Here is a 14,908-nt window from a genome sequence, read left to right on the forward strand (position 1 = left end):
TCTCTCTACAGTTATGCCCACGCCAGAGCTGAAGAATCTCACCAGAGCCATACCACTGAAACTGTCTTTGCAAAAATTACAACAGCAAAAATTATGGCAGTGAAAGAGATCTGATCTAACCGATCCCCATCTTGCCTTTAACCTCCAAAGTGCCTAGATCAGTGCTGAGTTTAGGCCAGGTTAATCTGGGGAGATGTTTTAATTCATAATTTAAGTGATAGTAGCCCTTCCCCCCCAAAACTGAAACTGCCTTTGTAAAGCTAAAGAAAGGTCACCAGGTTAGGAGGATGAGGAGCCTGAATTCTGCTCAGGTGTAGACCTAAATGGTAACCAGGAGTCTGGAGGTCACAAGATTTGCCACTTCCATAATTACCTCTGCAGATAACATCGCTCTTGTAGAACCTAAGATTGGCCTTTTGAAATGTCCTTTCAGGTTTTTGCATTTCCGATGGCCAATGGCTCCATTCGAATCTGTCAACCCACCAACTGGTCCTTTAGCCCCACCCAGAAGTGAAGTCCCTGGCCCACCAAACTAGCCTTGAAAAACCCTAACCTTTGAATTTTCAAGAAGATTGATCTGAGTAATAACTGTCTCCCACGCTGCGTGGCCAGCCTCATATCAATAAACTCTTTGTTGCAGTGTCCTGGCCTCAGTGAATTGTTTTTTGCTTGTTTGTTTTGTTTTTTCGTTTTCGTTTTTGTTTTTGAGATGGAGTCTTGCTTTGTCGCTGAGGCTGAAGTGCAATGGTGCGATTTCGGCTCACTGCAACCTCCGCCTCCGGGTTCAAGCGATTCTCCTGCCTCAGCCTCTTGAATAGATGGGATTAGAGGCATCCACCACCATGCCTGGCTAAGTTTGTATTTTTAGTAGAGATGGGGTTTCACCACATTGGTCACCTGCTCTCAAACTCCTGACCTCAGGTGATCTGCCTGCCTCAGCCTCCCAAAGCGCTGGGATTACAGGCATGAGCCACCGTGGCTGGTGTCTCGGTGAATTGCTTTTTTCTGTGCAGTGAGCAGGAAGAACCAGCCCATCAGGAGCTTACACCATTGCAGATCAATCCAAAGTCCTACAGCCTTCCGCGGCCATGTGCTCATTAATAAAATTTGGGGCACAAATTCTTTTCAAAGAACAAACAAGAAAGTGACACAGCAATTTTTAGGGTCTCATTTTTTTCTCTTCTCATTTGAGGCAATGCGTATGATTTTATCAAATGCTATCAAGCCCCTTTGCCACAGCTAGATGGCACTGTGGAAGCACTGGAAAGTAAATAGGCATTCCTAGTTAAAAATCTGGCAAACTACACAGGATATAAAATTTACCATATACTCCATATTTTGCTAATATTAATTTATAAGCAAAGACTTTCAAGTTTGTTTTAAATTTTTAAATAAAAATGGGTTAAATTATTACATAATTCAATATTTATATTTTAATCATTTTTAAGTGTGTAATTCAGTGTCATTAATTGCATTCACATTATTCACAAACATCACCACCTTCCATACCCAGAGTAGTTTTCATATTGCAAAACCGGAATTCTGTACTCATGAAACACTAACTCTCCGTTCCTTCTCTCTTCGCCCCTGGGAACCGCCATTGTACTTTCTGTCTTTATAAATTAGACTAGTTTGGGTACCTTATGGAAGTGGAATCATAGAGAGTTGTCGCTTTGGGACTGGCTTATTCCCCTTGGCATCGTGCCCTAAAGTTCTTCCGTGTTGTAGCATGTGCCAGGGTTTTATTTCTTTGTAAGGCTCAGTAATATTCCATCGCATGCAAAAACCACAGTTTTTTTTTTTTTTTTTGACAGTCCTGCTCTTGTCGCCCAGGCACGACCTCGGTGTGGCATGATCATTCAGCGGCACATTCTCAGCTCACTGCAACCTCGAGATCGCTCAGTGGCACGAACTCGGCTCACTGCAGCCTCCGCCTCCCGGGTTCAAACGATTCTCCTGCCTCAGCCTCCCGAGTAGCTGGGATTACAGGCGCCCGCCATCATGCCTGGCTAGTTTTTGTATTTTTAGTAGAGACGGGGTTTCACCGTGTTGGCCAGGCTGGTCTCGAACTCCTGACCTCAGGTGATCCACCCCCCTCAGCCTCCCGAAGTGAAAAACCACAGTTTGTTTACCCATTATCCACTCCTCCCTTGATGGACACTTCAGTTTCTCTACTTTTGACTATTATGAATAAAGCTGCTATAAACACGAGAGTACAAATATCTCTTTAAAACACTGTTTTCAATTTTTGGGGGTATATACCCAGATGAGGACACAGGTGGATCATCTGGTAACTTTATTATGAATTTAACGGAAACCATCTCACTTCCAAAACCCCTGTACCACATCATATTCCCAACAACAGGGCGGAAGCCTTCTTATTTTTCCATAGCCTGCCAACACTTGTTATATTCTGTTTTATGGATAATAGCCATGTTAATAATGTGTGGTGGTTCCTTCTTTCTCTCAAAATCTATTTTTTCGATTTTTCGATAATTACAATTATTGAATAATGGGATTGTGTGTCTACTGGGCACCGTGCAATTTCTCGAACTTTCGAATCAGATGGGGCCATGCCACCCTCACTCCTCATTCTCACTGATTTTCACTGGGGGATTGCTTTTCTTCACAGCAAGCACTGACACCTCAGCTTCACAGAGACATTGTGTCAGCCCAGGAAATGTAGAGAGACCAAATGCAGAATCTGAGAACCATTGGAGCTGGTAGTTTCCGTGGCATCGGATGCGGAATGTTGCTGTTCTTCCCTCAATTTTAATGTATCCAGGGTTCCTCTGCAGACAATTGCAGGTATGAGGATAGAAGAGCAGGAAGGCAGTAGGTCTTCATTGCAGGGGGAGAGAATGGAGGAGCTGGTCTGGTTGCCAAGCAACGCTCAGTGTCTTTGGACATGAGTCACCATGGAAACTGAGTGACAACTGGCAGTGGGGGGAGGGGCTGTTCTGCCCCAGCCAAATGCAGCTGCACAGAATTTAAAAAGTGATGTGGATATTTCACAGTTTCGTGAATTAATAACCTCTCATTTGTACACTCTGATGGTCTCCATTTGTAATTTCTTGTTCATTATTTGTGTATCTCTTAGGCCAGTAATTTCCAAATGTAGTAAATCAAGATCTTTGTAAGGGTTCCACAACTTCAAACTATTTTTCTAAAAACATTAATTTTATTTTATTTTATTGATTTTTTTGAGACAGGGTCTTACTCTGTTGCCCAGGCAGGAATGCAGTGGTGCCATCACAGCTTACTGCAACCGCGATCTCCTAGGCTCAAGTGATGCTCCCACTTCAGCTTCCTGAGTAGCTGGGACTATAGGCACACACCTCCATGCCCACCTGGTTTTTAATTTTTTAATTTTTAGTATTTTTTATTTTTAGTAGAGGTCTTGCTACATTGCCCAGGCTGGTCTCGAACTCCTGAGCTCAAGCGATCTGCCCTCTTTGGCCTCCCAAAGTGCTGGCATTACAGGTGTGAGCCACTATGCCCAACCAGAACATTAATATTTTATTTGACTTTTTTCCTTCTCATTTTCTCTGCATGATATAATTCTATGAGTAGATTGAGGAAATCTCTCTCTCTTCTATTTAGGAGGAAATTAAAGGGATTTGCAAAAATGTAAAACAATACCACCTTTACCTTTACTAAGATTTTATTTGAAAAATATTAATGTTGTTCATAAAATGTGGGTTCTTTTAACATATAATAGATTTGTTGCTGTTTTTGAGTTTAAAATTGAACAATTTCTCTGCTTTTATTTATAATATGACTAATATAGGAGATATAAACTGTAGAAAGAAACATTCTTCGGAGATTTCTCAATAATATTTAAGAGTATTGGGATTCTGTCGATGACACAAATGGAGGGAAAATCATTCCATGCGCAAGGATTGGAAGAATCAATATCATTAAAATGGCTATACCACACAAAGTAAACTAGAGATTCAACGTTATTCCTATCAAATGACCAATGTAATTCTTCACGTAATTGGAAAAAACAATCTGAAGCAGCAAGAACAAAGTTGGAGGTATCACATTACCCAACTTCAAACTGTAAGACTACAGTCGCCAAAACAGCAGGGTACTGGTACAAAAACACACGTAGACCAATGAAACAGAACAGAGAACCCAGAAATAAAGCTACTCACCTACAGCCATCTAATCTTTGACAAAGTTGACCGAAAAAAGCAATCCAAAAGGACTCTCTATTCAATAAATTGTGCTGGGATCACTGGCTAGCCATATGCAGAAGAATAAAACTGGCCCCCTACATTTCACCATATACAAAAATTAACTCAAGGTGGAATAAAGATTTAAACGTAACACCTCAAGCTATACAAATCCTAGAAGAAAATCTAGAAAACACCATTCTGAACTTGGGCCTTGGGAAATAATTTATGACTAAATTCTCAAAAGCTATTGCAACAAAAACAAAAATTGACAAGTGGGACCTAATTAAACTAAAGAGCTTCTGCGCAAGAAAAAAACTTTCAACAGAGTAAACAGGCAACCTACAGAATGGGAGAAAATATTCACAAACTGCATCTGAAAAAGGTCTAATGTCAAAAAAATCTGTAAGGAACTTAAACAACCAAACAAGGAAAAACCAAATAACCCCATTAAAAATTGGCAAAAGATATGAACAGACGCTTCTGAAAAGATGATATATAAGCAGCCAACAAATATATGAAAAAATGCTTATACTCGCTAATCATCAGAGTAATGCAAGTCAAAACCACAATGAGACATCATCTCACACGAATAAGAATGGCTATTAATAAAAAGTCAAAAAACAGTAATCGCTGGTGATGCTGTGGAGAAATGGAAACACTTACACACTGTTGGCAGGAATGTCAATTAGTTCAGTCACTGTGGAGAGCAGTTTAGAGATTTCTCAAAGAACTTCGAACAGAACTACCATTTGACCCAGCAATCCCATTACTGGGTATATACCCGGGCATGGTGGCTCACACCTGTAATCCCAGCACTGCGGAAGGCTAAGGCTAGTGGATCACCTGGGGTCAGGAGCTCAAGACCAGCCTGGCCAACATGGTGAAACACCGCCTCTACTAAAAATACAAAAATTATCCAGGTGTGGCGGCGGGTGCCTGTAATCCCAGCTACTCGGGAGGCTGAGGCTGGAGAATCACTTGAACCCAGGAGGCAGAGGTTGCAGTGCAGATTGCGCCACTGCACTCCAGCCTGGGCAAGAAGAGTGAAACTCTGTCTCAAAAAGAAAAAGGAAATTGAGAATACAATGACTAAAATTTGAAATAGATAATGTAACCAACTTTTCCGTTATGTTTGGGGTCATTGCTATGGCAACAATAAAAGGGTTCCCTATTTCCCATCAGTCTTAAGCAAGATCTAGTGGCAACCTAACTGACACTGCTGGCACTTAAAAAGCAAAGGCTAGGCCTGGTGGTGTATGCCTGTAATCCCAGCACTTTGGGAGGCTGAGGTGGGAGGATCACTTGAGCTCAGGAGTTTGAGACCAGCCTGAGCAATATAGCGAGACTAGATCCCTACAAAAGTTTTAAAAGTTCACTGTGCGTGGTGGCAAGGATCTGTGATTCCAGCTCCCACTCAGGAAGCTGAGATGGGAGGATCCTATCAGCCCAGGAGGTCAAGACTGCAGGGAGTCATGATCACACCACTGCATTCCAGCCTTAATGACAAGAGTGAGACCCTGTCTCAAAAACAAACAAACAAAAGCCAAAACAGCATGCTAAAAATATTTTCATAGAAGAAAACAGTCGGCCAGGCGCGGTGGCTCACGCCTGTAATCCCAGCACTTTCGAGGTGGGCGGACAACAAAGTCAGGAGATCGTGACCAGCCTGGCCAACATGGTGAAACCCCATCTCTACTAAAAATACAAAAATTAGCCGGGCGTGGTGGTGCACACCTGTAGCTCCAGCTACTTGGGAGGCTGAGGCAGAATAATCGCTTGAACCCAGAAGGCAGAGGTTGCAGTGAGCCGAGATTGCACCACTGCACTCCAGCCTGGGTGACAGAGTGAGACTCTGTTAAAAAAAAAAAAAAAAGAAAAAAGAAAGAAAAAGAAAAAAAAAGAAAGTCGAAATTATTTGAGGTGTATAATTGTTTTCTTAGCCAGTATGCATGTTTTAAATTTAGGACAATTTATCATTAACTATAGAAATTATAAAGGTGATTAAACCCATATTACTCATGTTCTGAACCAAGAAAGCAGCATATTTGGCATTCTAAATAGTTACAAAACATAAAAGACTGCTAGAGCAACAAGTCAGCCTTGTAATTAAATATGAAAAATCAACTTTTGGTTGTTGGTAAGTCGTATCTCATGCTTACTTTCTGTTTTGTTGTTGGTAAGTCGTATCTCATGCTTACTTTCTGTTTTGTTGTTGATAAGTCGTATCTCACGCTTACTTTCTGTTTTGTTGTTGATAAGTCGTATCTCACGCTTACTTTCTGTTTTGTTGTTGATAAGTCGTATCTCATGCTTACTTTCTGTTTTGTTGTTGATAAGTCGTATCTCATGCTTACTTTCTGTTTTGTTGTTGATAAGTCGTATCTCATGCTTACTTTCTGTTTTGTTGTTGGTAAGTCGTATCTCATGCTTACTTTCTGTTTTGTTGTTGGTAAGTCGTATCTCATGCTTACTTTCTGTTTTGTTGTTGGTAAGTCGTATCTCATGCTTACTTTCTGTTTTGTTGTTGGTAAGTCGTATCTCATGCTTACTTTCTGTTTTGTTGTTGATAAGTCGTATCTCACGCTTACTTTCTGTTTTGTTGTTGGTAAGTCGTATCTCACGCTTACTTTCTGTTTTGTTGTTGATAAGTCGTATCTCACGCTTACTTTCTGTTTTGTTGTTGATAAGTCGTATCTCACGCTTACTTTCTGTTTTGTTGTTGATAAGTCGTATCTCATGCTTACTTTCTGTTTTGTTGTTGATAAGTCGTATCTCATGCTTACTTTCTGTTTTGTTGTTGATAAGTCGTATCTCATGCTTACTTTCTGTTTTGTTGTTGATAAGTCGTATCTCATGCTTACTTTCTGTTTTGTTGTTGGTAAGTCGTATCTCACGCTTACTTTCTGTTTTGTTGTTGGTAAGTCGTATCTCATGCTTACTTTCTGTTTCACTGATTTCTATTTTTAACTTTATTATTTCCTTCCGTTCTTCCTCTTTCTTTCCTTTTTCTGAGACAGGGTCTCGCTCTGTTACTCAGGCTAGAGTGCAGTGGTGCAATCTCGGCTCCCTGCAGCCTCTGCCTCCTGGGCTCAAGCGATCCTTCCACCTCAGTCTCCTGAGTAGCTGGGACTACAGGTGCATGCCACCATGCCTGGCTACTTTTTGTAGAGATGGGGTCTCACTATGTTGCCCACGCTGGTCTCGGACTTCTGAGCTCAACTGATCCACCCACCTCAGCCTCCCAAAGTGCTGGGATTACAGGTGTGAGCTACTGCGCCTGGCCTTCCTTCCTTCTTCTTTCTTTAGACTCAATTTTGTTTATTTTTCACCTTTTTGAAATGGATGATTAGATAATCAATTTTCAGCTTTTCTTGTTTTCCATTATACGTATTTAAGGCTGTACATTTCTATCTAAGCACAGCTTTATGTAAGTATCATAAGTTTTGATAAATAATGTTTTCATTATTTTGCAGTCCAGATTTTTAAAATTTTTATTTTTTGACTGATGCATTATTTAGAAATATATTGCTTATTTTTCTAATATATGGATGTTTTTGAGTTTTCTTTTTGTTTTTGTTTGTAGTTAATTTATACCATGATCAGAAACCATACTCCGATTCAGTTCTTTGAAATTTGTTGAGAATTGCTTTGTGTTCTGTATTTGGTTAATTCATGGGTACTTTATATGATTGTCTCTTCTAGTTATTGGGTGCAGTGTTTTATGTACACCAGTTGGGCCAGGTTTGTAATCACGATGTTTAAATATTCTTGTTTAAAAATTCACAATGTTTAAAAATTCTTGTTTCTTGTCTATTTCTTTTTTCAGTTACTGAGGGAATTATGTTAAACTCTCCTACTAAGAATATGAATTCATTTATTTCTATTTCCAAAAAGAGCATGAGTGTTCTAAAATAAAAGGTTTGAGGATTACTCTCCTAGAATAAATTTCTAGATACAGTTTCACTGAATAGAAGGAAATACACCATTTGTGGTTTCTGATACATGATGCCAAATTGCGACAATGCTTTTCAGTAGTGTTCCTGGGCCCCGAATTCTCATGGGGAATGTAATCCAGCCTGTATGACTTTTCCCCATTTGCCAGCCTGCCTCCCATAATAGACCCAGTGATGGAATGTCTATGGGAAGCATGCTTGGGCTCCTGTTACCTGGACTTCAAAAGATATCTTCTAATATAAAAACTTTTAGAGTTGTCAAAAGAGATGGTAGATTGCATATACCTGGGTTTACCAACCACGGCCCCAACATTCATTACATGGATGATTGTGAGCCAGACACGTGCCCTTTCTGAGCCTTGCTTCTTGCACCTGGAAATACTGGATGAGGTTGGTAAGAACTTGACAAAATACATTCTAGGTGCTTAAAAAATCATTGCTGGGATTTGTTTTTTTGTGTTTTCACAATAAATATGAAAACAGTTTTAATTTAATGATTATGAACAAAAAAGGATGAAAACCAATAGTCAGTTTCTTTGTAAAATTTTCCCCAGCCAGTCTATCATCAAGTCTTTAAATAATTCACTCCTTACAACTGTTGGAGTAGGTGTCACATCTCTTGATTTCCATAACTTCTGGTGCTGTAACTGGCTGTTTGCTGTTTTCCCTATCAGGCCATAAACTTCTTGAGAGTTTGTACTGTGTCTTGACAACCTGTATCACTAGTGCTTTGCATCCAAGAAGCAGGTGAATATTTTTCTGGTGAAGCCCTTGATTAATCAGTACAGCCCCACCATTGGCTGAGATCTGTCCGTGGTCCTGAAGGTCACACTTGAGACTATCAACTCATTCACAGGAAAGGGAGGCAGCTGATTCTAGCTGACTTGTGCAAAGGTGATCTCCACATACATTCGTGGAATAAAGTGAGGACAAGCTTTATTGTTTAGTGAAAAGGGAAGGCCACAAATGAGTTCATGGCATGTCCACAATCCCACATAAAGTCTGGTTTTATGTTTATTCCATCACTCAACAGTCACTTAGCAAATGCTGTGTTAGGGAAAGTATGGGGGGCGGGGTGGAGGCAGAGGAAAAAAAACAGAAATAATGCATATGTGATTCCTGCATTCAAAATTTCTCAGTCTCTTGGTATTCTGAAAGTACTAACCTGACTATACATGTTCATATTCTTTTTATTTTTTGAGACAGAGTCTCACTCTGTCACCCAAGCTGGAGTGCAGTGGCACAATTTTGGTTAACTGCAGCCTCCACCTCCCGGGTTCAAGTGATTCTCCTGCCTCAGCCTCCTGAGTAGCTGAGATTACAGGCACGCACCACCATGCCCAGCGAATCTTTGTATTTTTAGTAGAGACGGGGTTTCACCATGTTAGCCAGGCTGGTCTTGAACACCTGTCCTCTAGTGATCCACCTGCCTCAGCCTCCCAAAGTGCTGGGATTACAGGCGTGAGCCGCGCCCGGCCTTGTTCATATTCTTGTTTCTCCAATTGTCTGTAGCAATGCCTGTACATAAAATGTGTTGACTGCTAAGTAATTGTGCTATCAGGAGACCCTGAAGAAATAAGACTATATTGAAGAATAGATAAGAAGAAATAGAAAAATATAAGAGAAAGAGAAAATATAGGGAGGTTGTAATATGAGAGAAAGGATGAGAAAGTGAAAGAGAGGAAGAAGAGCATATTCAGATAGAAGGAAATTCTAGGAGAGAAATGGAGGTGAATTATTTCTCTCTAGGAGAGAAATGGAGGTGAATTATTTCTCTCTAGGAGAGAAATGGAGGTGAATTATTTCTCTCTAGGAGAGAAATGGAGGTGAATTATTTCTCTCTAGGAGAGAAATGGAGGTGAATTATTTCTCTCTAGGAGAGAAATGGAGGTGAATTATTTCTCTCTAGGAGAGAAATGGAGGTGAATTATTTCTCTCTAGGAGAGAAATGGAGGTGAATTATTTCTCTCTAGGAGAGAAATGGAGGTGAATTATTTCTCTCTAGGAGAGAAATGGAGGTGAATTATTTCTCTCTAGGAGAGAAATGGAGGTGAATTATTTCTCTCTAGGAGAGAAATGGAGGTGAATTATTTCTCTCTAGGAGAGAAATAGAGGTGACATGAGCCTCTGTGTGGGCCTTGAATGAGCCACCCCCAGGACCTTTGCACGTGCTGTTCCCACTGCCACCCGGGTCTTCACAAGATTCCTCCTGTCTTCACACAGGGCTCTGATCAGAGGTCACCTCTCATGGAAGCGGTCCCTGACTGCTGTCCCCAAAAGCCCTTCAAGCACCTCCTGCATTCCACTCATCATGAGGCTGACTTTTATTTCTCCCTGTTTGTGCCTGTACTTACAGTGGAATATAAACTCAATGAACAATGGTAGAAATAAGAAACTCCTGTTTTGAGATTCTTCTGGTGCCAGGAGATTGTTACTGGAGATGGAAAAGGCCCGAAGGACAAAAATAAAACTATACCTGATTTCCTGTTAATCATCATTCAAAATGTTCACTTCCTGGTGTGGCGTATGTGAAGGAACGAGGAATAAAATGTCAACGGGCAAATGAGAGTTGGAGGTCTGAGCATAGAAAAGCAGGAGATCAGTGGGTATTCCTGGCAGGGAGAGTGAACAGAGGGGCTGGTCTTGTTTCCAGGCAGTGCTCAGCGTCCTTGGAGAGGGGCCACCGTGAAGTTAGGGTGAGAGCAGGCAGGATGAGGGCAAGGCTGTTCCTCCCCAGCCACCTGCAGCTGGAGGACTGAGGGATGGAGAAGGTAGTGTCAGAGCTCCGTGGGGATGGAGCTTTCCAAGGGAACCACATGAAGCAGAATATAAAAAGAGATTCAATTGTGTGCATAAAGTACTGATTCTACTGATTGACCATGAAAGGTGACCTAGAGGTAAGGTCAAGATCAGTGGAAGATGGTTGTATGAATGGAGTGTTGGTCCCCAAGAGATGAATGGATGTTGGCATCAGATGGGAAGGAGGGGTCCCCTGGAAGGCAGGAGGTGATGCTCCAGATGGGATGCTTGAACGGAGGGGATGGTGTGATACTCTTTTTGTTTGTTTGTTTGTTTTGTTTTAAAAGTCTAGGTTTATTATGGGTCAACTTGATTCTTTTTTATTATTATTATACTTTAAGTTTTAGGTACATGTGCACAATGTGAAGGTTTGTTACATATGTATACATGTGCCATGTTGGTGTGCTGCACCCATTAACTCGACATTTTGCATTAAGTATATCTCCTAATGCTATCCCTCCCCCTCCCCCCACTCCACAACAGTCCCCGGTGTGTGATGTTCCCCTTCCTGTGTCCATGTGTTCTCATTGTTCAATTCCCACCTATGAGTGAGAACATGCGGTGTTTGGTTTTTTGTCCTTGCGATAGTTTGCTGAGAATGATGGTTTCCAGCTTCATCCATGTGCCTACAAAGGACATGAACTCATCATTTTTTATGGCTGCATAGTATTCCATGGTGTATATGTGCCACATTTTCTTAATCAGTCTATCATTGTTTATTGGTAATGACAAGGTTGATGGGAAGTGGAAGGTTAAGGAAGTTTGGACAGGAAATTTGGGAGAGAGGAAATCAATGTGGAGATAGTGAAAAGTGGTGGGAGGATCACCTGTGTTAGTGTTCTTGCACCTCAGCATCATAGAAAATTTGGGCTGGAACGTTCTTTTATGCAGGATGGAGGAGGCCGTCCTGATTTTCTAGGGCATTTGTCAGCATCCCTGCCTGCTACCCAGGGGATGTCAATAGTTCTCTTCAGTTGTGACCCCAAATGTTTATCCAAACTTGCCAAATGTCTCCTATGGGCAAAATACCCCTGGTTGGGAACCACAGATTACAATACACATAACATTCACCTGTAAATTAGCGGGAAGTAATATTGGTGAGGATGACAGTTCACACCCACAGAGGACTAAGATCACAAAGAGTAAGGGTTTCGTGAGGATCTATGCACCAACCCTGTCTGTCATTTTCTGTAATTCTGATCCATGACATCTGGGACCTTGCTGACTCCACAGGGATGATCTTGCCAGGTCTTGCCTATTCCGAAAGACAGCAGTCAGTTTCCTTGAGAGGAGGGAGCCTTTCACGTGGAAATGAATCCAGAGCCCACACCCCAACCAGCTTCTATGGAGCTGTCACACTCAGGGCCACTGTGACCTGCCCTGTCACCCAGGGCCATAACCATGGACAGCCATGGGCTCTGCCCAGAGCCACTGAAATTATTCCAGGTAGTCAATCCTCAGCCTGCTCGTTTTGTCTCCCTTGTTTTTTCCTTCAGAAACCATAAGGAAGGCTCTTTGCCCACATGCTCGCCCATGAGCTTCTGCCTCTTGACGGACACTGGGGCTTCCCCTGCGGCCCCTCTTGGCTTGGTGTGCCCCCTCCTCTTGTGAATGTCACAAGCTATTTTTGTTTTAGTGACAGTCATTTCCTACTCTTTTTTTATTTTGTTTTGAGATGGAGGGAGTCTTGCTCTGTCGCCCAGGCTGGAGTGCAATGGCACGATCTCGGCTCGCAACCTCCGCCTCCTGAGTTCGAACAATTCTCCTGCCTCAGCCTCCCAAGGAGCTGATATTACAGGCGGCCACCACCACACTAGCTAATTTTTTTGTATTTTTAGTAGAGATAGGGTTTCACCATGTTGGCCAGGCTAGTCTTGAATTCCTGACCTCAAACGATGTGCCCGCCTCAGCCTCCCAAAGTGCTGGGATTACAGGTGTGAGTCACTGCGCCTGGCCCTCCTGTTCTCTTTAATTGTTTTGTGTGAAACTTTGTGATGCAGGGAATTTCTTCCTGCAAGAATTCCTAAATTCCATTTTGTGAGAGTCCTTCAAAACCCAGAGGCATTTTCTCATACTACGTGTGTGTGTATGTGTGTGTGTGTGTGTGTGTGTGTGTGATTGAAGGGGAATTGGGAGATGACTCTTGAGTCTCAGATCATTTACTTGCCCCATATTTACCTTATTGGGACCCTCCCTAAACCCAAACACCTAATCTCAAGGCTACAGCAAGGCAGCAGCCCTGAAATCTTTCCTCTGGGAGGTACCAGCACCCGGCCGCTTGGATGCTCAGAGGCAGGATGGGAGCAGGTGACGGGGGTGTGGGCTTGGGACCAGACAGCCTGGAGACCTCCCCTCTGTGAGCCCACTGTCCTCCTTTGTAAAATGCAGACACTCCTAGGACCTCGCTCACAGCCAGGGCTGCTGGGGATGGCTGTTTATGTTGTACCCTGCACTTAGGGTCCTGTCCAAGGCAAGGGGCAAAATGTGAAACCCAGCCTGCTCTCCGCAGCTGTGTCCATGCAGAGCTGAGGGATTATTTTCAGGCATCCCACTCATCTATCCCACTTCCCACAGCCCACCCTGTACATAGGCACAGCCAGTGTAATTTGGGAAAAACTCATTTTAAACAAACAAAAAAATGTCCCAGCCAATACAACATACCCCTTTAAAAAGTACATTATTGTGTGTTTCTTTTCATTTGAAGCAATGTCTATGACACTGCAACATATATATAACTTAATATTTAACATTTTAACCATATTTAATTGTATAGTTCTCATATTAGGTGCATTCACATTGTTTTACTATGATCTCCGTTGTTCATCTCCAATATTCTTTTCATCTTGAAAAACTGAAACTCTGTACCCACAAACAACTCCCTACTTCTCCCTCACACCTGTCCCTAACATCCATTTTCTTTCTTCTTTCTTTCTCTCTCTCTCCCTTCCTTCCTTCCTTCCTTCCTTCCTTCCTTCCTTCCTTCCTTCCTTCTTTCTTTCTTTCTTTCTTTCTTTCTTTCTTTCTTTCTTTCGAGATGGAGTCTGGCTCTGTCGCCTAGGCTGGAGTGCAGTGACACGATCTCTGCTCACTGCAACCTCCGCCTCCTGGGTTCAAGTGATTCTCTGCCTCAACCTCCCGCGTAGCTGGGATTAAGGCTCCCACCACCATGCCTGACTAATCTTTGTATTTTTTTTAGTAGAGACAGGGTTTCACCATGTTGGCCAGGCTGGTCTCAAACTCCTGACCTCAGGAGATCCACCCGCTTCGGCCTCCCAAAGTGCTGGGATTACAGGCATGAGCCACTGCGCCCGGCCCACTTTCTGCTCTATTAGCTGGACAGCATTAGAGACACTTTTTATTGGAGTCATAGGGTACGTCTTCTTTTGTGCCTGGCTTGTTTCACTGAGCATAATGTCTCAGGGTTCATACAGACTGTAGCATGTGGCAGGATTTCCTTCCTTCATAAGGATGAATAATATCCCATGGTATTGATAGAGGATATTGTGTTTATTCATTCATACTTTGATGGACCTTTGGGTTGCTTCTACTTCTTGCTGTCGTGAATGCTGCTACGAACACGGGTGGACACATATCTGCTCGAGTTCCTGCTTTCGATTATTCTGGGTCTATATCTCGAAGTGGTGTTGATGCATCATATTGTTAGGGAAACAGGAGCATAGGAGAACCAGGGCGACACCATTTTAAAATCTGTCCAAAAAAACTAGCAAGGCACATTCCTTGCCAGCCCTCCTCCATGGCCATTAAGATGTGTATAGCTGAGGAAACAGCTCAATCAAGCCTGCAAGGACAAGCTCCTATGAGAGCAAAATGTCTAGATACCCCAATATGGCATTATATGCTTTTAAGAAGATTATAGTTATGCTTTGATGCATTTATGCACCAAAATGCCAAGGATAGCTTTCTTTAAATCAACAAAATAACAAATTTTGTCATGCTGCCAGCCCACCTGCA

General features: G+C 42.2%; 1 protein-coding gene across 11 annotated transcripts in view; it reads left to right on the plus strand.

Annotated features, from left to right (window-relative positions):
• LOC104003467 (olfactory receptor 1L4-like) overlaps window positions 1-14,908 on the plus strand; it is a 128,657-nt gene that overhangs the window by 53,355 nt on the left and 60,394 nt on the right. For 2 of the 11 annotated variants that reach the window (XR_008540948.1, XR_008540945.1), the window contains one exon: window positions 2,633-3,780. The exons of 6 other annotated variants lie outside the window; for them this stretch is intronic. The gene's annotated coding sequence lies outside the window, so the exon portion shown is untranslated. 3 more of the 11 variants (XR_008540947.1, XR_008540943.1, XR_008540946.2) reach the window with 2 other exon arrangements.

The sequence above is a fragment of the Pan troglodytes genome, chromosome 20 (assembly GCF_028858775.2).
Source record: "Pan troglodytes isolate AG18354 chromosome 20, NHGRI_mPanTro3-v2.0_pri, whole genome shotgun sequence".
In the NCBI taxonomy this organism is placed as follows: domain Eukaryota; kingdom Metazoa; phylum Chordata; class Mammalia; order Primates; family Hominidae; genus Pan; species Pan troglodytes.